The sequence below is a fragment of the Sinohyriopsis cumingii genome, unplaced genomic scaffold, assembly GCF_028554795.1.
Source record: "Sinohyriopsis cumingii isolate HCF-2022 unplaced genomic scaffold, ASM2855479v2 utg001176l, whole genome shotgun sequence".
In the NCBI taxonomy this organism is placed as follows: Eukaryota; Metazoa; Mollusca; class Bivalvia; order Unionida; family Unionidae; genus Sinohyriopsis; species Sinohyriopsis cumingii.
In genome coordinates this window covers 3,010,001-3,031,299 of record NW_028315968.1, presented here as the reverse complement: position 1 = coordinate 3,031,299, position 21,299 = coordinate 3,010,001, and positions in this window count along the sequence as shown.

Here is a 21,299-nt window from a genome sequence, read left to right as displayed (position 1 = left end):
GTCTTTTCGCATGGGTGGAGAAACTTGGGACCTTTGGATAGGACGGACAACATGTCCCCATGCTTGACTAAACGAGGACGCAGTAGTTTCCTTTACTTGTCTTTCTGGAATGACGAAGGATGTTTTCTGGAGGGTTACATCTTTATTTGTAGGTTCCGAATCACGCACCAAAACATAAACTGACGTCGATGAATTGGTACACGTCCTTGTATCTTTATTTGGACTATCGCTTCTTCAAATAGGTGACGATGTGAATCCTTTCCTTTGGTTGCTCCTCTTTTTATTTAGACGACTGTCTTCTTTCTTTTTTTGGGGGGGGGGGTCGATGCTCGGCACAGCGTTTATTTCGGATGACGAGATTTTCCTTGTCTTTTTCCATTTCCTTTTTTGACAGGAGAACGAATATTGTAGTAACTTTCTGCACTTCGTTGAGGAGAAACGTTTGTGCGTTCAGGAGCACAAAAACACTGCTCCCCATTGTTTGACTCAGGTCTTATTAACACTGGAATGCGTCGCCACTGATTGTCTTTACATCGTATTAACTTGATGACAGGTATCATGCGTCGTGGATGTGAACGTAAAAGACTAAATCCAGTAAACTCTGTAACATACCCGATCTCTCTAAGACTCTGATTTTGGGGGCAGGTACATTGTAAGCATCTGCCACTGCAGCTAAAGAGGGAAAATGGTATCACTGCTTCGAGATGCGGGTTTCCATTGTTTCAACAAATGAGAAACACAGGCTGTCAAATTGGGTTTGGCACGCATCACTAGCAACAGAGAAGTGAAAGAACCTGAGGCTGTTAGAATTGCGGTCACCGTCGCTACTTGTCACTACTTGTCGTGACCTCGTACGGGAAGAAGCTTCTTTCTGGGAACTTTTCTGGGGTTTTTCTTTTTCGTTTTCGGGGACTGTGACATGGTCTTCACACCACTGCTCTTTTTTCTTCTAGGTCCGTTCGGCTTTTTTGGGAGTGGCTTTTTTATCGGGGACGACTTTGGGAGCATTGGGAACAAATCATAACACCTATTAGAGAACCTCTATCTCCAGGTTTCAAAATGATTTGCTTTTTGGTTTGAGTGTATCTGCGGATATCTGCCAGTTGCGCAAAGACTACTTTGTTTCCCTCTCAAAAAAAGCGTTTTGTTTGATGATGTCTGTGAATAATGCCTCGCAGTATTTGAGTGCGATAACTCAGAGTCAATTCTTTCACTTTACACTCGGTGTGCAATTCTCCTTGTCTGTCCCGGTATTCGTAGTCGTAACATTTGGGGACGCAACTAGCAAAACTTAGAATCGTCCGTCCAGGCACCTAACGGTCTCTTTCGATTTTAGGGTAACAGTGACCCTGACTATCGATGTAGATGCAAGTGTTCTTGTCAAAATACAGCACATCATCTCCTAACATTCTAAAACTTCGTACAATTTTAAGCGAGCATGGGCTGCCACGTAAGCCGCTATGATGACATATCCCAATTCGTCGGCTTCTACAAAGTACAGTTCTTCTTCCTAACTGACCAGGAGCCAGTCCTCATGAAGTGATTCATGTACTTGGTTTTGTCGTGAATCATCTGGAAGTAGCGAGAAGGATCGCACAAATACGCTGTCTTGGGTAAACACGTTCGCTGTGCCATTTTGCCCCACAAGCAATTCAACATCACTTTAACAGAAGATCGCTTTCCTTCGCTTTTTCCTGAATGTGGTCTAAAGTGATGTCTTCCTTCTCCCAGTATGTCTCTTTGAATTTCTTCTAGTCTTTGTATTGTCGAATGTTGTCAAAGTCGATGTGTTTCAACAGCAATTGTGGATGATTTGCGGCAAAGTGACAATATTTGCCCACGTAAGGATACAGCTAACACACGTCCAAGTATTTGATTTCTTCTCCTTTCTCCAAGTCGGAGTGTTAAGCAAACAGGTGGCATTCGTCCGTCCTTTGTACAAATTATCAGTGAGTTAAGAGGGTCCACCAACATGTAACTTTCCACGATGCGTTTAAACTCAGGATCGGTTTTCATGTGTTCCCACATTTCCACCACTTGGTATCCTTGCTGTTCTAACATTTAAGCTCCGCTGACAAGTAACCTACTACAAGTCTTACATAGTTCGTTTTAAAAACTGATTGTGTGGTGCCACGTTGAGGGTAGCAGTGGGGAACATCCGTGAAATAAGTATCCGTTAAACTTGTACACGATCATTAGGTTTTCTAAGTCTTAACCATACACCGAATACGTTCCGATGGTCTTGTTGACTCCTCCGTTACGGGCGTGTTCGATCCATTTTTCTTCCTTGTCGCACAAGTAATGTAACCAGCGTAGGGTTTTAAACGAGTAATGACGATTGAAAAAGTTCGTCGTGTGAGGGCGTATCACAGACAGGGTGTTTTCGGGCATAGCTCATTGATCCATTGGAGCTCCATGAATAATTCTCGAAATTATCCACAACAACGCCGTAAAATACTCGCGTCTACACGACAATGCTTTAACATTTCTTCTTGAAAATCGAATAGGTCATCTTCTTACTCTTGCTGTTTGGAATGGTAGTTTCAGGTCCACGATGTGGTAACAAATGTGACATCGTTTTCTTTTCTGTACATACGTAAGCCTTGGTAGTATTGCTACGTATCACTGATCCACTAGTAGGGCACAATCTGAGCAGCTGACAAGCACTTTTCCGCTGTGAACCTTGCGTCTTTAAATGTTGTTGGTAGCAGGTAGCGCTGACAAAAGTGCGCTGACAAGCAAGGCAATGCACTCGTTCTTGTTTCTTCTTCTAGACGGGTTTAGAGGCCAAACATATATCACCTTTCGATCCACAATATTTTGTTGCTCTCAATTGTTATAACTGTAGTCACAATTCTCACAATAATAACCGTATCCCTGAAATGCGGCAATACTGGTAATGGTATTGAAATGTCCAAACATGAATGTATTCTCCATCTTTAAAATATTTTCCTCAAAAAACACAGAGGTCCGAACACTTCTTGATTGTGTACTTTCAAGTTATAGCGTGGAGCCAATATGTCTTGCAATTTTTACGTTTCAGGAATACCCCATGGTGCGTCTTTAGATAACCCCGCTTGCTGTAACAAGTGTTCTGGTTCCCTTTGTTGTTTGCCTCGGTTCGATTTTCGAATAGTTTGCAAAGCTCTTTTCCATTCTACCGTGTCGTTCTTGCCGGCATACGTTCGTCCACACCACAACTGCACAGGCCAAACACATCTTGTCTCGAGGGTAATTAATTCGGACGATGCTCATTTTGGTGCAGCGATGGTCATCCAACACCTTTGTGCGTTTTCCGGTCCCTCCTTTGAGAAGAGACACGTGGGCCTTGAACAGTGTCGCTTTTCATCGGCTATGTGAACCTTGTCGTTGGATTGTTGCACCTGCTGAATATTGTCGATGACTTTGGAATGTGTCGTTTCTGCCAGGCTGCTAAACTCGATCCAGACAAGCGATTTCAAACTGTCGTCATGAATGGAAGTCTCAAGTGATCGTCTTTTTGGCTTGACATTGTCGTTTTTTAGTGTGATTAACAAAGAATCCCATATATAGGCGATGAACTCTTCTGCTATCGCGAGCGGTACATCGGACTTGAAATCTTTAAACTTCACCGTGTACATGTAAGCCGTAATTCTGAATTTTCTGGTGGAGCGCTTTTCGGTCTCTTGAAAGCGGTATTACTTTCCAGGGTTTACTGGTGGTGAACTTTGGTTGGGTGTAGACTATCTGGGTCTGGATTCTGGCACATTCATGTCATCTTCAAAATCACTGGCATGAATTTGAGCCAAGACTTTAGCTACGCTGCAAGGCGATAAATCACGTTTCTGGCTCCTACTTTCTTCTTTTTGCTCCATGAAATGACGCAATCGTTTCATCTTTACTGCAAAACGTCAAATGTCTTCATTTTAAACGCCATGGTCCCCTATATATTCATGTCAGACCAGTGTATATTTAAATGGCCAGTGTCTTCCTTTCGAGCATACATTTCACTCTCAAACGTACCAAAATGATGCGAGAGCCCACAAAGATCAAACTTCTGATCAGAGCTTTTCGAGGTGTCATACGAATCCCTCTCCTTGCGAGATAAAAGTCAAGTTACTTGACATATCTGTAAGGCATTTTGGCTACATATAGTGTCCAGACCGTCCAAAAAGCAAGACAGGTATCAGAAGAGACAGAAATCAAGTTACCTGTTATCATTGCCAAGAGAAAGGACATTGGTCTTCAGAATGCCCTAAGAAACAACAGGAGCAAGAGCAATTGGATTGTAAAATCTTTACCAAAATAGACAGCATGTAAACGTAAGTCTCTTGTTTTGATTTGTTTAGAATAATTACTTACACTCACGCACACAGTCACGCGCATATCACGGGGCAAAAACGGGATTTTGAGTTTTAATTGATTGTGGCAAAATGAATACTATCTTATTTCGAGAGAAGTGGGTGGCCCTGAAAAGGACCGTTGGTTATTTGATTGTTTTAATACAAACTCAGGAAGGGAAGCAATCAGCTTTAACTACGATAAGCTTTGCCAAGACCAAGGGCTAGTTCTGGACTTGCACCTGTCGATGAGTTGGTAGAAAGCACTAGGTGTAGCAACAGGGTTGGATTGTTTGGCTCAGGAAGGTATTTTTCTCTTGGGTCGGATTAAAGAAGTCTGATACCTTTGTTTCAGACACCGTAACTCTGCTATAATGTCTAAGAGTACCGTCGCTTTTTGACTTTCACTGTCCTTCTTCTTTCCTGGAACTTGTTTCTTCGCCGCTGCTTCTTCTTCCTGCCGCTTCCTTCTTTTTGCCTCTTCTTCTTCCCGCTGATGCTGTTGAAGGAAAAAAGCTTGTTCTGCTTATTTCTGTTGCCGTAAATATTTATCCAGTTCTTCTTTCTGGTTCTGTTTAAAATCCTTGTCAAGGATCGTGTCGTAAAGAAGAAGAAGAAGGTAGCGAAGGTGCTTCAAATGCTTGCGGAGAAGAGAGAAAATCAACTAAATTCCAATTAAAATCGGTCTCTTCCCGAAGTAGGACTATGTTGACTTTGGTAGCCACTGCTATACCATCGCTTTTCGTCTCCACGGCTGGTGCACTCCAATTCATCGTCTTCTTAGTTTCCGTCATGTTTGAAAACAGACGATATGGCATATATATATATATAGGGAATATGACGTCACAAGTGTTATTACGCTTGCTTAGGGAAAACAAAGAACTTTTTGTTTATGATTCACGGAAATAAACTGACATTTAAATCCATTTTTATTATTGGAATTTGATATTATAAGTGTTGTCCAGTTGGTTCCTTTCGTCCGATTTTATGAAAATTCATTGGTCCTAGCAAATCTCAGATATTATTAAAGTAATTTATATTGGTCCTAGCAACATGTTAAAACGTTACTGCCTTTTCCATTAATTATTTTGATAAGAATTGATTCCCTTGTTAGGTTTATTTTACTGTGCAGTTTGTATCCTCAGTTGATACAAATTACTTCCCCGTCTAGCAATAGGCACTTCTGACCTTATAATATAATCAAGTGACTCTGTGCATTGTCAGTAGGGTCGGTCATACGTATTAAATCTGCGTTCCTGAATAGGTAAAAGAAGAAAACAATAAAGTGGCGTGCGTTACTGCCGGTGCGACCATCGCCGTAAGAATCTTTTGCATAACAATTAATATTTTGAAAAAGAAAAAATAAACTCACAAAACAAGGTATCTAATATTAAAATGAATTTTGGTGTGCCATGATACCTGGCCTATGATGGAACCTCCTTTAGATTGAACGTTTAAAGTTTTTTGTGCGTTTATCCCAACCCCATCTATATTGTGCGTATTTCAAAACGAATCGAAAGAATTTAAATCGAGAAAATGTATTTATCAATTTTTTTATAAGGATTCCGCTCTCGTTTAGATAGGGACGTACTTGTTTAGAATCCGGTTTCCAGGTTTTAACTAATTCCATCCTCGAGTCCAAATAATATATACAATTAACAAAGATAGTGCATACAATTTAGAACACTTAAATTTTGTCCAGAAACAGGTTCCAAGGGGCAATTGGTGCAGAACCAATTGGCTTGTGTTTGCGAAATTAATGTGAGCCATGACTGCAAGAAAAAAAAATATTTTCTTCATCGTGGGAACGAGCACATGAAGTTAATTTGCAGTGTTTTTGTTCTGTTATATTTTGACAATGTTGTTTTCATTTGATGATCGTCAGGTTTTACAACTGTATATTTTTTCATTATATTGATACAATCTGTTTTGTTTTGCCAGTTTTAAAGCGCCTAACGTTGGGTCGAAATTAAATAAATCTCTTTCTTAGCCCTCTTTCTATGTGCATCTATTCACGATTTCGAACTATATATAATTTCAAATCAAGCAATTCAAGCATTTATGGACAACAATTTAGAAGCAAAAACAATGAGGGTGTACTATGACAAATATAAAAAGATATAATCCTTTAGCCCGTGGTAAAACCATTATGTATCTTCTGACCTTATCCAAATCCAGTAATATCAAAATTCAAATTAATTACGTCGTCCAAACATTTGAAACAAAGGTAAAATATTTGAGTAAATTGATTTAGTAATTCCAATCACTACCTATATACCTCCAGAAAAAAGAAAACAATGGTGAAAAACGGTCATTTATAATTGGAGGAGATATAAGTATAATTAAATCTCGAAACATAACCTTCAATGAACATGTACCGCCTTAATAATTGGCGAACACCGGAAATTGCACCGATGATTTTAAAAAAATTTCTGGATTATCAAATAACAAATATAAATACACATATTAACTCCTCGAACAGTTTCTTATAGGTGATGGTGAAATCTATATGCAACGTATATTTATACTTTTATAAATTTTTGGGTGTTTTTTGTATTTATTTATAATATGTTTCAAAGATTTTTCTTTATTTTGAAGAGCGTAATCTGGAAACAACTTTTGTTTTAAGTCATTGTCATGATCTACAGTTAGGCCTCGATTGTTTCGCACATCTCGTAATTCATTTATGTATGCCTCTTTTACTAAAAAGTAATATTTTTTCTATAAGTTGCCTCATTCGAATCAGATAGTCAAACGTTTGATTACATGAACTCTAAATCACGAACTCATTATCCTCTCACTCTAAATTCCTCCGTCTAGTTATTATTGATACATACTGGACACCCAAAATGTACGCTTTGAAGGTAAGTCAACTGCATTAGGTTTTATTTTGCAAGAGGCAACATTCTGTAAACTGTGTATTTTTTTCGATGATTCCTGCAACAGTGACAAAAATATTCGTGAGAAGCAGTGACATCGATATTAATGTGTGTGTGTGTGTGTGTGTGTGTGTGTGTGTGTGTGTGTGTGTGTGTGTGTGAGAGAGAGAGAGAGGGGTGGGGTGGGGTGTGTGGTGACTTTGCATTACCAGGTTCAAGCTGGATTAATATGGATTGAATCACAAGAAAGACTATTTTAGTTTAGTTCCTGCTTGTTACTTACAAGAAATAATTTTGACCTAGGATGCAGAGTTCATCATCATAGTGTATCTCTTGTTTAATATCCTTCAAGTCTAGTCTATGCTAAAGTTTCTTTCTCAATTATTAATATAGTGGTATACTGTCGAGGTAAAAGACCAAGTAGTTCTCAAACAACTCTTTTGTATACAGTTGTGCAGTCATCAGACGTTAAACTACTTTAACATCCTACTTAAATTTAATTTCTGAGTCAGTATTGTGACACTAACAAATGAAAGAAAAGTAATGATAAGACCCAGACGTCTCCGAGAGTGGCAATTAAATTGAATATGTATTCATTATGTTGTGTCTGGAAAAATATAAACACATCCAGTGATTAAATGCCCAGTGAAATCGGATTTACTGAATGGTTTATGCATCTATTGAAAGTCATAAGGCTGTGAAAACAGAGTTCAACGCCAGTTTACCAGTCTATTTACAATTTGCGGTTAATGGTCAGAGGAATGAACACTATAATTTGACTGATACTCGGTCCATAGCACCCACTCTACAGGTATTACACAGCTAGTTTTAAGGTCTCACTGGATAGTTTCGTATTTTGACAACTAATGTTTAAGGTAGTAGGCATGAACCTAATTAGCATAATCCTGTCGTTTATAAATTGACACAGAAGCTAAATCTGTAATGTGGTTTAGATTTAATTTTGAGTTAGGCTTGTAAATGGGTTGGCTTATTTGTTGACTGCCTGTCACAGTTAGACTAGTATTGGAGATCAAATCCGTAACTTGTGCTGCAAATGAACAGCCGACATGGCAAACGTATTTATGAATGTCTGCTACAGAGGTAAATATCTAAAAATCGAGATGTTTGAGGGGTGAAGAAAAGTATGCTGATTTGTTATAGGTATAGTGAACTTTATTCATGAATAAGGCACATACTGATTCTTTTAGCTGCCTTGTCACAAGAAAATATTCAAAATAGCTCTTTGCTGTCAAAAATTAATGTAAAAAAGAGGGGTTGGTGGCAGTGTTGGTTGAATATAAAAGCCACCAGTTGTATAAGGTATTAACGTGATTGCCGCATTCAAAATCTCACATGCATTCTTTCTACAAAAATCATAAGTTTGTTTTTATTTGCATCTTCAGTGTAAATGTATTCTTATTTTCCTTCAGTAGGTCATTGTCGGATGAAAAGTCATCATATACACTGTCTAGCGAGACCTTAAGTGCCTTGTTACTTGTATCGAAATCTTGTATTACCTTCATATTGTATTACTCAGAGTGTACATTAATCTGACATATACGTAGCAAAATCATAGACAACATTTAAATATTGTATATTCACACATTCTTGAATTTGCATAATCGTGTTTCCGATTGGGAGGATATCGATATTTCATCGCGTGACTGCAATCATAACTTACTCAAAATTGCAGCAATTCCCTGATTTTAATCATCAGCTGTGGATTCTTTCAAAACGATCCAGACAAATATAAATTGCAAAATATGTGCATCCCTATACGTGTAATGGTTGACGTTTGTGTCCCACAAGCGGGACATACTGCACTGACTTGAACACACTACATATTATGTTATCCAATCTCGAGTCAGACAATCATTTCTAAATTGCTACTTTCTTTCTCATTTTAATTAATCTTATCGTTATTACTTATCAAAGGATACTCGATTTTAGATACAAGGGCTATATCATTACTGTATTGCTTAATCTTAGAAATAAGAAGGAATTTTATTTCTTGGCCTGTTCAGAGTTGTATCGTCAGGTAGTCTGTACACAATTCAGATGCCGTGTATTTCCATTGACTTGGCAAATCTGGTACCCTTTTTGCAACACTGGTATGTGTTAAACGTCATTTAAAGTTTACACTGATTTGTGTTGAACGTCATTTAAAGTTTACATTTAAATTTTCTCACTAACAATTACGTTCTATCGTCAGGTGAGGAAATTGTATATTGTCGTTTTTACCGTTACAAAATGCATCATTATCTACAATGCGGGGGGGGGGGGGGCCGAGTGGCCGAGTGGTCTAAAGCGCTCTCCGTTACGGATCATTGCCATCTCACCTCTGTCTGCGTGGGTTCGAGTCCAGGATTCGGCCAATGTGGGTATGTGAGAAAGCTTGCCAGTAGCTTCTCGTGATTCGGTGGTTCTTCTCGGGGTTTTGCCGGGTTCTTTCTCCACCATTAATACTGGCCGCCATGCATAGCCTATCCTGTGCTGAAAAATGGCGTTAAACCCTACAACAACAACAACAATGCGCTAATTTGAACTCGGCCATTACTTTCGTTCAGAAATGTGAGAATATATATACATATATATGCATAAGGGACAAAACTAGGCAGAAATGTGAAGTGAGAGTGAGAGAGAAAAGGAATTGGTGCTGGATTAAAACCTTGAAATTGAAATTACACCATGTAACCTACAAGAATATGATTCGTTTTAACAATATAGGTGCACTTTCCTTGGAATTAACCTACAGTGTTTATCAATGATACAAAGTTGCAAACATTATACGGTGAATTTCTCGGTTACGTGTTACACATACGGTGATGTATTTAATGTTTTGTTGTTGTTTCTTAAACATACTATAATGTTCTAAAAATCGATTATTATTAATTATTATTAATTATATATGAAAATGCTTAAATGTTTCTTCTTCTTCTTCTTCGTCTCACTCTCTCTCTCTCTCTCTCTCTCTCTCTCTCTCTCTCTCTCTCTCTCTCTCTCTCTCTCTCTGGACCATCGTAGCTAGATACGGTCTAAAAGCTATAAAATGACGAGCGTAGAGGATTTTATATTTTGCCATCCCACGATGGCTAAGGACATATGAATACTGCATATATATATATATATATATATATATATATATATATATATATATATATATATATATATATATATATATATATATGCACACACACACACGTGAGGTATATTATCTGACACAAAAGTCTGATGTTTGACTGAAATTTGTGTTCATCAAATGTAAGCGCCCCGTCTATATATGCCTTTGAATTATTGTAGTAGTTATTTATCACGTAACTGCCTTCTTTCATAATCTGCCTTTATGCGATTGTGCACACACACACGTAAGTAAGAACACCATCGTTTGGTCTGCACTTGAGCATTCTTTCACAATAATTAAGATGTAATTACAATATATTTACATTTCGTTGGATGCACGTTGGAGGTTCTCCTAGTGTCCAGCAACTATCAGTTTGCATTGACTGACCTAACAACATGTACAGATAACAAAACACGGTTTAGAGTATATATAAATAAAAAAAAATCCTGCGGTGTAATAGTTATTTTACCTGATGTTCTTATCTTTATATCATTTCTAGGTCAATTGTGAATGAAGGGATTATCATTATTGTTGTTTGTCACGGTTAAATTTAGGAATAACAGTGGACTTTTTTTTCTGACTTGCCAACATTGGTATTGTTATCTGAAGTTTTTGTCCGTACACAGTAGCAACCGCTACAAACTGTACGATCTCAGACACTGTGTATTGCTATTAACTGGATGATCTCAGACACTGTGTATTACCATTGGCTGTATGATCACAGAAACCGTGTTTTGCCATTAACTGTATGATCTCCGACAATGTGTATTGCCATTAACTGTATGATCTCAGACACTGTATTGTCATTAGCTGTATGATCTCAGACACTGCATTGCCATTACCTGTATGATCTCAGACACTGTGTATTGCCATTAAATGTGCAAAGATACAGATTTCTGTCGAGAACAATTAATTAGATTCATGCGATGATTCCTAATGTCTGTGTCGGGAGAGGAAGCGATTCTTAATTATGCCTTCGTTTACTTAACCGTTAGACGACTAGAAAAGGGAAGGCTGACTTCGATTTTATACCGGGACTGTCAGAAGCTCAGTTTATTTAGATAAGTTGTTTGGAATTCGATAAGTTATACTGACCACAATTTTGGAGCCTTGTTATAAAAGGCAGTAAATATATTTCTTCCTGATTGATTATGCTAAATAAGGGCGTGGTTCCCACACGAAAATTCTTGGGGTTAAATTGCCCTCAGCGGAAAAATCTAGTCAGTCTGCAAATTTCCTGCAAGAGTGAAAATATAGGGGACTCTGAGACTGAATTTTGAAGAAATTCTCTTGTCTAACATTGGTCAAAAGGACCGGGTATCTGGAAAGTCAACGGACACAATATGGCGATAGAAGCGAACAAAGCTTGAAAGCACAAGGGGAACTAGTTCCACTGACATATCTACGTATCTATTTATCCAAGTATCTTCGTATATACGTAATTACGTATCCACCTACCAACACAAAGTTTGAGGGCCGAAAACAGGCGAGACAGTAAGGAGGTTGGAAAATGAATAAACGCGAAAATGACCTAGATGATCCACAATAGTGAAGCTGAAGTGGACCAGAATAAGCAGGTTATGAAGCTGTACAAGGCAATGCCTTCGATCGTTCATTCGATTAAATGAACTAATTCTGTCATTTAAAACAGATCGGCTATATATATAAATATTTTTGTGTTTGAAATTTGGTGAAAAATGTATTTCAAAAAGAATGTAATCTTCCTAATGTAATATATTATCACAGTTGTTCATGTAACTGATTAAATGTTTGTTTTTCCATGTACGGAGGCTCGTGTCCTTCTGTTCTATACATATATGCTAAGATCTCTATTTATTCCATCTATAATTTCACCCTTTATTTTAATATTTACTCGATCCTGGCAACAATAAAGAGGGCGATCACCCTCTTGATAACGATAGCTAAATAAAGCTGACACATTGTAATACCACACCACCAGTAGCAACCGCTACAAACTGTATGATCTCAGACACTGTGTATGGCCATTAACTGGATGATCTCAGACACTGTGTATTACCATTGGCTGTATGATCACAGAAACCGTGTTTTGCCATTAACTGTATGATCTCAGACACTGCTGTGTATGGTCATTAACTGTACGATCTCAGACACTGTGTATTGTCATTGGCTGTATGATCTCAGACACTGTATATCGCCATTACCTGTATGATCTCAGACACTGTGTATTGCCAATAACTGTATGATCTCGGACAATGTGTATTGCCATTACCTGTATGATATCAGACACTGTGTATTGTCATTACCGGCACGATCTCGGACACTGTGTATTACCATTACCTGTATGATCTCTACCACCGTTCTTTGAACGCTATGTGTTCAAAAATGTTATAGTTTACACGTAAATTTTAAGTGTAAATCTAATTTTTCGCTCTATTTTAAGGCGACAAATTTTCCAATAGGTGATTCTTTTTTGCTTTAGTATCAGTATTCAAAGTTACCCATTTTAACATAGATCGCCAGTTTTCCTTCAGGAACGTACGAAAAACAATATTTCGTTATATACCTTTTTGAGAAAAATTATATGCTTTCGATTAGAGTTTTTACGTAAATATCTTATCCATCAGTAGAACTCATCTTTACAACACCGATGGATTCGAAGGATTGTATGAATATTTTACTCAGAACTATGCTGATTTTACGTTCTCTAAATGTTTTTTAATGTTAATTTAAAACAAGCTTTCAGGTCATCAATATTGAGTTAAATACACTGCCGCCATAGTGAACATCATCATTGTCGAAGTTGTTATTGAAAATCTGTTGCTATATATATATATATAAAATCTGTATGTGTCGTATATACGGTATAAGAGGACAACTATATATCCTCATACACAATGCCAAACGTTTCAGACAAGATTCGTAGATCATCATCTTCGGCATCCTTTAGTCATGGAAGACTAAGGATTTGCGATCAGAAGTTGTCACTTAATTGAGGAATATGCTGTGGCTTCAGAAACCCGCTCTTAGCCTACAGTCTGTTTCACCAGTCCCACTTGAAGGTGGTGTCTTGGTTTGCCACATCCTCCTGTCCCAGCGGGTTCTTTACTCCTCTGCCAATTGAAACAGTTGTCTCTAGCATCTATGAAGTCATTAGCTGAGCTTATGACTCCATCTACTTGAGTCATGCACATGTGCTTCCCAACTGTCCCCATCGATATCCAAAGCATTCATGTCCCTCAAGCACACATCTAAGAAGCTTAGGTGTTGACGATCTGGAAGCCCTTTGCCACCGGCTTGCTAGCTGTAGAAAATGTCTTTTTTAATCTGTCCAAGCCATTGTATCCTTAACGGTGTTACCCTTCTCCAGAATCTCTGTGTTGGGAACTCTGTCCTTCCAGGAGATCTGTATGTTTTTAGCCTCTGTTTTGTGCGAGTACAGTGACCAACGCTCACTGCTATTGAGGAGTGTACTGACAAGTCAGGATTTGTATCCTCGTATTTTGGTGTGTTCAGTAGGTGTTTTTGCTCTAGACCCTTTTAAACAAATTTTCCAGTACGGGTGATGAGTTCATGGCCCATACTACCCTCCTTTCCGGACTGAAGGTAAGCCCGAAACCATTGCAATCTTGTGAAAACTGAAAAGTAACTTTTTGGGGAATAGCCTCTGTGTTGCTTGCCACTGTCGGCAGAGAGTATGCAACGGATGAAAATTTTGAGAATCTTGGTTTTGGCTCTAACACGTGCGAGGTTGTAGGGTTTTCCATCTGACTATATATGTAGACAGATTCCAGCGGCGGATGAGCCCAATGCATGTTTCAGCAGGAGAGAGAAAATGTTTGAGCAGAAACACGACGTTTTCATACTTAATTCCACTACTTATCCCAAACGCTTCTGAGGCTGAGCCATCAAACTTAATTGCATCATGCATAATCATGCTAAGACGCGTTCTAGAAAATCCGACCTTTCAGTACAATCGAGGAAACGCCTTGTCTGTTTTGCTTACGCAGAACGGAGACGCCGCCATAGTACTCTAATTATTATATTGCACACAGTTTCGTACACGGTGATGATGCTAGTGTTTCACATATTATGAGAGTCAATCTCGTTACAACATTGACTAAAGACCTCTTGGATATGTTTGAGCCAGACAGGGTTTGCACGCTTGATGGCCTTAGGTTGTATAGCATCTTTTTCCTTGAGACCATCAGTTTGCTAGCCGATCTTAATGGCACTGCACATTAACAGTTGGTTCATCGTCTAATTCATTCACGTTAGGCAACCTTTCGATGGCGTTGAAGGCTTATGATTACTAATGTTTCCTAAGGATTACGCGACCGACTGGTGCACTACCCACCGCTGCAATTGCTTGCTATGTCATTATATACTCTGTAACCGATTTAAGACATGTTGTCTTGTTCGAGTTGGACCTACTATCTTCTTGATAGCATCATACATGCCTCTGATGTCTTTTTTGTACCAACTGATGTCTGCATGTTGTGACATATCTGCAGCCATTAGTCTTTGGCACAGCGTCTTACTGCCTGTTGAGCGTTGCTTCTGGCAGTCCTCGCTGGTTGTAAAGTTTTCTGGCTTGTGGAACTCTTTTAGTTGGCAAGGCCGATGCTTTTGGCCTCAGTGATTGGGATCATTTCACTAGAGTTTACTTCGAACCAATCATTGGTATATTCTGATATTTTGTAAATAACTAATCGGGCTATGCTTTTCCCCACATTTTCAAAGGCTCCAATATCTGCAAGGCACTAACCACAGGGCTGGTGGAGCCGTGAACGTGTTGCAGAACGGCAGTTTGAAGCTGAGATTTCTCTTAGCGGTAGCGATGACGTTGATGGGACGGATTCCGTTGTTTTTTGACCGATTAAAATTCTTTAGCTGAAGTCTGACCTTACTGCATACCAAGGAATGGGCCCTTTTTCACTCAGCGCTATGGTAACTATGCCTGATAGGGACGCATTAGCATCTGATGCGCCTGGTAATGATCAGATCTGTTTGGTGCCAGTGGCCAGATCTTGGATGACTCCATGACACTTCGTGTTGAGGCTTTGCCTTAACGTACATCTTTGTGATGTAGGGGTCATGGTATAAGCAAAATGCAAGCAGTGTCTCCACATTGAAGTTCATCTTCCCAATGTTAGGATGTCCTAGACGAGTGCGCCGTGAGTCACAATCAGCACCTACTCGTACATTAAAATCTCCTAACAGGTACAGGTGTATATGTTTCGGGACTCCGTTGACGGTGGCTTCGAAAATGAAAATGGTTAATAGGTACTTTACCAAGACTCTCTATCTGAGTACCTTATGTGATGGCCGATTGTCATAGAAGTGTGATTTTTTATTGCGATTCCTAATCTCTTGTTTCCTCTGGGCTTTTTCACTAAACGATCAAGTCTAAGCGAGGTATGCTTCTTTACGGGCTGCGATACCAGCTTTACGTCCTTTTAGCTTGTCATTGTGCACGGAACATTTGCGTGCAACGCCGATCTGTTAGGGGTCTTCCGTTTGTCCCGTTGTTGTAGTTTTGGCGTTCTTCTTCCTATTTCTTTTCGTCTTGCTTGTGCAATAATTTCAGCCAATCGAATGTAGACTCTAAAGTCCAAGCGCCCATTGAAGCAGACGAGCTGTAGCGGATCAACATCTAATTGTATTGGGGCTATATACCTTTGTGGCGGGCAGTATCTGTCCATCGAAATACAGGGGATTCACCCAGCGCCAAAGGGCTAAGTTTTAATGACGGTAAATGCTTTCTCCCGTGCTGCGTCGACGCTGTGAACGAGTGACCTCTCTAGGCCATACGGTTACGCATGATATTATAGAGACCATGAGTTGACCATACATCAGGCACCCTTCTCTGCATCACTGGTAGACTCGAAAGGAAAGAGAAAATCAAATCAGTTTAGAACCGGTTCAGCTGCAGGAGTTGCGTGAGAGGTATCTCATGTGACATCTGACGGCCTTACTGTCTCCACTCCGGATTATCTTGTCAGCTTTTACTCGCTTCACCTTCCTCTGTCTATGGGTAACTGATTAAGAAGAGCAATGTACAATTTCAGTAGGACCACCGGAAAAGCGAACAGATATAGTCAGTTTTATCAACGAGCAGAATATTGACGTCTTTTTCCGGACAGAAACATGGCTAAAAACATCAGGCGATGAAACCAAGTGTATGGATCTAATACCCACTGGTTACTTCATTAAGTCGTTCACCAGTAATTCTAGCGGAGGTGGAATTGCTGCCATCACAAAAAACTCCATGATAAAACGTCTTAACCACACCACAACATTCAATTTCGACCACACATCGTTTGAACTAGTCGAAACCATACTCACACTGGAGCAAAGGTCAGTCTATTTTTTCTGCCTTTACCGCCCTCTTCCTAGTAGAAAAAACAAGCTGGCTGACTCTTTTTGAAAGAGTTTCCTAATCTCCTGAACTATGGAAATTCGATAGATGGCAACCAGATTATTCTTGAAGATTTCAACTTTCACTTTGACTGTCCCGAAAACCCAAATACATTAAAACTCTTAGATTCCATTAATGTTTTCAACCTCAAAGAGTCAGCTAATCAACCCACCCATAAACATGGTCACATTTTAGACTGGATTCTTATAAGACCTGCTGATAAGATTATACGGTCCTCCCTGGTATCCCATGACCTTGCATCAGATCACCTCTGCATTATATGGCCTCATGACGCATCAGTCCTAACCCACCACCTTTATCAGCTGCTAAGAGAAACCTCCATATAATAAATAGAACCAAACCAATGCACGACATCCAAGCTAACCTAACAACTTGCTTAACTCCTACGGCAGAACAAATCGATAACTGTCTGCGTTCATTGCTTGACAAACATGCCCCAGCTACCAAGTAAGGAGTATCAATTCAAAAGTGTTCTCCATGCTATAGCAGGGTTAGGGACCAGATTTGCACGCTAAAAGAGACCGTGTATGGTCAACTCATGGTCTCTATAATATCCTGCGTAACCGTACGGCCTAGAGAGGCGTTTTGAACTGTTTGAAGTTTCTACAGTAGATATTGAGATGAACCAGACATAACTGAGTTACAATATTCCTGTCTTGAAAGTACTAATGAACACACAAGTGTTTTTGTGGCATCAGCTGAAAGATATTTGCGAACTCAGCTGATGCATCTCAGCTCAAGATATGCAGCCTTGCATATGTTCATGACATTTTGGTGCAATGTGAGAGTACTGTCCAGAGTAACACCTAGGTTTCGTACTGATTGTGTGAATTTAATGTTCGTGTTGCGGATATTTATTGTTTGAGGTAAAGGATGTGAATGAGAAAGTCTTTGTGTTGTGATCAGAATGGCCTCAGTTTTGTCATCATTCATCTGCAGCTTGTTACATGTCATCCATGATTTCACATCGGACATGCACCTCTCTACACCTTGGATGGTAGCATCAGCTTCAGTTGGGTGGCTAGATTTGTATATTTGGGTGTCATCAGCGTACAATTGGTAAGACACTGGATGATTATCTATGACACTTGAGAGCGGCTGAGCGTACGGAATGAAGAGAACACGTCAAAGAACAGACCCCTGTGGAACACCACAACATAGATCAACTGGGCTGGAGTGTATTCCATTTGCAGATACAGTTTTGTCCTGTTGACTAAGTAGGACTTGAACCACAGTAAGGCTGTATCATGAATATCAAATACATGCTGGAGACGGTGAAGTAATATAGCATGGTATATTGTGTCAAATGCTACAGACAAATCAAAGAGGGTGAGAACTTTAATCTTTCCGCTATCTAACGCAGAGAGAATGTCATTAACTACTTTTAGAAGAGTAGTTTCAGTACTGTGGCAAGTGCGATATGCTGATTGTACATTGCTAAAAAGACCTGTTTGAATTTAGATGAGATACAAGCTAGGATAGAACAACCCTTTCTAAGATTTTTTATATGAATGGAAGATTCGAAGCTGGGCGGTAGTTCTTTAAATCGTTATGGTCATTTGTTGGTTTCTTCAGCAGAGGCTTTACAATGGCAGTTTTGAAAAATGATGGGAATTCCCCGGATGAGAGAGAGGTATTAATAACATCAGTTAGTGAAGGCAATACTGGATCTAAGCACTCAAGCAGCAGTGATGTTGGAATTGGATCAAGTTCACGTGACTTTGGTGCACTCTTCATCACCAGTGTACGTACAAAATCCATAGAGACAGGTTCAAATGCTGCTAATGGTTGCCGCTCAAATTCTGTATCCCAACTGTATGGTGACGACGAGTCAATTGAAATTGTGGTGTCAAGCTTATCTCTAATGGTTTGTACTTTGTCACGGAAGAAATTTACAAACATGTCTGGAAGGTCTACTGGAGAGATGGTAGTTGGAAGTGGTGTAGATTTGTTCCTTGACATTAGCTTGTTAGTAATCTCGACGAGCTCTTTGCAGCTGGAACTTTCCATGATCTTAGTAGTATAGTGGGCTGATTTCGCTGCATGGACTATATTTGTGGCATTCTTCTTAGCGGCTTCATAGATTTGCTTATGAATAGTGAGTCTGGTCAAAAGCCAAAGCCTCTCACCTTTACGGCGGTCTCTTGTATCAGTTTCTTTTATGTGTACGAGATATCATTATCTTTGATTTTGAACGCTACTGTGCAATGCAGCATATCCATGCATAGGATTGCACAGGAATGAATTTGCATTAGTTCTGAATATGACAGTAACAACAGCATACAATAAATGAATGTTAAGATTTTGAAACATCGAGCCTTCCAAACCTGCTAAATCCAGATTCCCGCTTGAACATTGGATTTGTTGCACAAATAAATATAAATCTTTAAGAATCAGCTCGAACAAAATCGGTTAGAGATTTTCTTCTTAGATAATCCCCGAAAACGATTTGAAAAAAAGCTATACCGCTCATATACGAACACCATAAAAGTTTTAATATTTCGATACACATTTTAAAAATGAGCAATTACACCTCGCATTATGTCTGATTACTTTTATGCATAGACCAGCCTGCCACCTTAATCACATAGTCTGCAAAAAATGATAAAAAAAGTTTTCAAAAATCTGGAAACGCATTTTGTGCAAATCCAAATTTCTTTGTGAAATATGCTGCTCTAGGTTTGATTGGAATTTCCTCCAGTATAGTGTAGACTAATTATATCAGTGGTTAGTGTACCGAAGGATCTGCAGAGTGGGCAACATTTTCCAGGTCAAGTCGGATCCCCGCTACGTTTGTTCCCCGTTATGCAAATTCAGTATACCATGCATCTCCATCATGTTCCTTTATAAAATCGAAAATTGATTGTCTTCGCTGCGGCGTTCATTAAAACCTTAAATTCGTCTAGTGCATGATATATGATGGATTCTTTTTCGTTGCTTTTGTTGGCCATACTGTTGACAATTTTCAGAAATCTTGTAAGAAGGTCTACATTTGCTTTTCAAAGCTTGTGTTGTGTAGTCACGCAATGATTTAGTGCATTTTAGAATAAATCCTTTGAGAACTAAGGGATATTTATATCGTGAATTTATACTTCATTATGTAATTTAGACTATTTACATCAGTGGCTAGTTTACCGAAGTATCTACCAAGGTTGATGGCATTTCTTAACGCTCTTTTTCACTGACATCCAAACATATTTAGTTGCATTGTTATTTTTATTATTGCTATTAAAACCCATTTTGTTGTCAACATTTGTGTTGGCCGTATCAAGAAATACGGGTATTTATATTCGTGTTTCTCAGTCCAGTAAAAGATTGCCGAGCTAGTATGCTGTTATTTACGTCAGCAATTTTATTACAACAAATATTTTTGGAAAATCGTTACTCGTAGCTTTTCTTCAATTTCAGCATCACAAAGAATTTTTTTTTAACTGTTCTACCTTTTCTGTATTCATAGCGCGAATTTTAGTGTATTGTATTTGGTGTATCGTCAGAGTAGAATTAATTAAGTTGTACATTACTGAAAATAATAATTTACCTTCAGCCATGAGGTGATTCTATAAAAAATATGTCACTTTAATATTTCGGAATGATAATTAAATTATATTTTATCAGCAAATCAATAATTTAATGTATAGCTAGTATCAATTGAACATATTTCAATTAAAATATTACATTAAATGTTTAGTATATTGTCTTTGAATTTCTATGTTTAGCTCGACCAGTTTAGTGCAGCGTATATTAACTATTTTAACAATCATAATGTATTTCATCAAAATCAAACTGTCCGTGAAAAAGTCATCGACATTAATAAATTATTTTTATATGTTCTCGTTTTAAAATCTTCCACTGAGATACAAGTCTTTTGAGATAAACATTTTTATTTTATTTCCGCTTCAAATCACTTGTATCTCGTCAGTAGTGCTAAATCGGGATTAGTGTAGGGTCACAACTACCACACCGAAATTACAGGTCTTCGTCCATTTCAAACAGATGTTTATGTTCTTTATTCTAAAACATATAGTCTAATTCTTTGTCTGTTATAGTCATATAAGGAAATATTTTAACCAATAAATAAAACTGTAATACCGCCACATCTGTGAAAATATTTTTGCTTTGTGCATTAAGAGAAAGGTGCTTATATTTATATTTGCGATATTCTGATCGTCAACCTTTGTTTCCCCTCAATCACGTCCGTGTTCACAAAACATTGAATGACCCACACTTGATTCTCTAAGGCATGAAAGATGAATGTACGTCAGATGATCAATATTTTTCAGATAAAAGATGTTAACAGTCTTCACCTTTCCGAATGAGTTAGAATGAATGAATGTACCCTGCGCGACATCTTTGGAGCTGTTGGTGACTGGGTCAGGAGGTTTTATGTGGTCTGGGTTATTGTCACTGATGAGGTGCTGAGGACTTGTGAGGGTCTTCTAGGGGCAATTCAAGTAGTCGTCAGACTATCTATCTATCTATCTATCTATATATATATATATATATATATATATATATATATATATATATATATATATATATATATATATATATATATATAT